The 3,094-nt window shown below is 37.7% G+C and overlaps 1 protein-coding gene across 1 annotated transcript in view; it reads left to right on the top strand.

Annotated features, from left to right (window-relative positions):
• Window positions 1-49: 49 nt before the first annotated feature.
• Window positions 50-3,094, top strand: part of abhd18 (abhydrolase domain containing 18) — a 13,147-nt gene continuing 10,102 nt past the window's right edge. The window contains exons 1-2 of the mRNA XM_017307245.1: window positions 50-148; window positions 2,011-2,086. The gene's annotated coding sequence lies outside the window, so the exon portion shown is untranslated. The remainder of the gene's footprint in view (window positions 149-2,010; window positions 2,087-3,094) is intronic.

The following is a 3,094-nucleotide window of genomic DNA, read 5'->3' as shown; positions in this document are numbered from 1 at the left end:
ACTAAGTTTTTGTGTTCTCAGCATCTTTTCTTCTGCATTTTGCCTAGACAGAGGAGCTCACTGACTGCCACATCCATGATGGTTTCTTCATTTCTCCACTGGAGCATTTGGTGCCAGGCATCCTGCCACAAGAGGCCGTCAAAGCCAGGTACCCAACATGGCGGTGTGGTGATGCTTTSAATCTGGGATGGAAACATTTGCATCTAGTATAAAAAGAACTTTGAGTTTTTAGATAATCTCAAACCATTTTTAATTCATATTTACAAAATATCAATTAAATAAGTCGTGGTTTAATTTTGTTACGATTTTTTAGTTTAAATATAATACCATATAATCGTAGAAGAATAAAGTTTGTCCTCCAGCAGCCTAACACAGCAGAATATCTTCACAGATAACCTAAACCCTTAGGATGAGAGAAGTGGAGCCATACAGAGGCAGCATTCTTCCCCACTACACACAACTGGGTAKCTGAATTTAGATTTTTGCTGAGAAACACAGGAGTTGTTGTCTGGTTGCCACAATGTCAAACTAGTGAACTATAGCTGTATCATTTCACTAAATGGTGAAACTGCCTCACTAGCATGCAGTGAAGTTTTATAAAGCTTTGCTATGAAGTTCATATTGGAGCCAGAGGTGCTGAAGGAGAACGACATCTAAAAGTTACAGAACTCATCATTGACATCAATGCTTTAGTCTAAGAAACATTACCTTGTGTTTAAATATGAGCTTTACCAAAAAGGAAAGTTTTAAGCCTAGACCTAAAGTAGATGTGGGGTTTACCTCACAGACTATGCTGGTTCCACAGGAGAGGAGCCTGATAAAGGATCTGCCTCCCATTCTAGTGTTAGAATCTCTAGAAACCAGCAGTGAAGTCAGTCTGAGAGCAAAGTTCTCTGTTAGGAACTTTGCTCTCAGACTGCAGTGTTGAAGAACGTATTCAAACTTTCTGCTTAAGTTAAAACTAGTACRCTAACATTTTTACTTGTGTAAAAGTAAGTACCTTCTTTTAAAAATACATTAAAGTATTGAAAGTAAAAGTACTTGTTGAATATATTCCTCAGGTTCTAGAAAGGCCTAGAACCTGAGTGAAGTTGACCCCCCACTTTCTTCAAAAAGTGGAGTCAAAATTAGTGTCAAACATTTGTGATCAACATAGCACAAACGTTTCACACTTATTTTGTTTGATTTTGTAAAAGTGGGGATGCTGGTTGACCTTTTGACCTTTAAACTTTCATTAATATATTCAAAKCCAAAGCAGCACAAGCTGCACAAATGTAGTCGAGTTGATTGACACCAATTTTGTTTGATCTGAAGAATGAGCGGSGGCTGATGGACCCCTTTCATGACTTCTGGAAACATTTCTTAATATCTTTAAAATGATAGTGGTTCCAGTGATCATTCTGAGATCAGTGGAACCAATGAAGCTCCAGCTTCATTGGAATTAACCGGTGGGAACCTCTTTGAACACAGTCGTGTCGACATCTGGCCCTTTTTGCTAATTATTTTCACTCCTTGGTCTGAAATCTTGCGAAGACATTTGGTCCGTTTCTAATGTAATGATGTTCTTTTGACTTCTGGAGTTTGGTCCAAACTGCTCACTGGAAAGTACAACTGGACAAACGGTTTATCCAGACATGTTTTCCAACAACTATTTGAAGAGCATCATAAACGTAGAATAAACTCTAGAGCTACAGGAATGCTGCGCTTCTGTAGCTTGTCATACACATTGTCATATGATGATGATTAATAATGACTTATGGAATGTAATATATAAGAATGASACTGAGAAATATTCTTGGAAAATACTTCTAGATGTACATGCATCTAGAAGTTATTAAAGAAAGTATTAAACTTTTCTCCATGCTGTAGCAGATTATTTTCGTCTAATGTAATGTTTWWWRYTWKMWARYWWWAAACAAGAAAAATCTATTTTGTCACTTTAACTCTTATTTTAGCTTACATATAACAATGTGTTTTTCTAATGTGTAAGCAGTGTGTGTGTTGTTTCAGGTTCCAATTTATTGTACCAAAGAGGTGGCAGAGGAACAGACCAGTATGTATTCAGTTAGCTGGGACTGGAGATCATGTAAGCTCTCTGCATTTTCATCTCCATATTATTAAATGTCTGAGTTTTCTTGTTTCAGGTCATAAAACAAAATCATTTGATATTCACTGGGTTTCATAATTATACAGATTCAGTTCAGTTTAGTTCACAGCAAATGTTGTTTCAAGGCACTTTACCAAAAATACGTTCCAACTGATCCTAGTTGTCAAACAATGCAGTATCTCTATGTAGCGTCTAAGGCTGGGGTGTCAAACTCCAGTCCTCTGCTGTCCTGCAACTTTTAGAAGTGCCTCTGCTGCACCACACCTGAATAGAATAATTAGGTCATTAGCAAGGCTCTGGAGAMCTGAGGAGGTAATTAAGCCATTTGATTCAGGTGTTTTGTACCTGTGGCACATCTAAAAACTGCAGGACAGCGGCCCTTCAGGACTGGAGTTTGACACCCCTGGTCTAAGGAAACCCAGTACGTTGCATCAAGTCACTGACTTGTAGCAATCAGCCCTCCTGGACCAGCAGGGGGCAACAATCACTTGTTTTGTGTCGTTAACTTTACCTCATTGCATGTTGCAGTGTGTCATCATTTTAGCACATTTATAACAAACTCTAGCAAAAATTATGAAACAATTATTATTCTGGAAAAATGAGAGCCTGTAGATTTACATCAAGATTGGAGTCACATATTAAACCCTTGAGTATTTAGTCAGAAACCCTGGTAGCAGTTTTTTGGACAACTTGGAACCACTGTATGGAGGTTTTGCTGAGACTTGCTTAAAATTAATTTCAATAATCCAAACATGATGAAACACAAGCATGCATCATTATTTCCAGCTATGGATGTGACACAATGGATCTTAATTTGACAATATTTCTCAGATGACAGAAAAAGGAATGAACCAGAGGCTTAGCATGTCTGTCCAAAGTTAAACTAAAGTTCCTAACATGGGAGCAGTCAAAGCACCGAGAGGCTCATGTGTCTGGATGATGTTGTTCTTTTAATTTGAAGCATTCCAAAGAAAACAATACTTGGAA

The sequence above is a fragment of the Poecilia reticulata genome, linkage group LG10 (assembly GCF_000633615.1).
Source record: "Poecilia reticulata strain Guanapo linkage group LG10, Guppy_female_1.0+MT, whole genome shotgun sequence".
Lineage (NCBI taxonomy): Eukaryota > Metazoa > Chordata > Actinopteri > Cyprinodontiformes > Poeciliidae > Poecilia > Poecilia reticulata.
The sequence above is the reverse complement of the archived record's forward strand: the minus strand, read 5'-3'. Positions and strand labels throughout refer to the sequence as shown.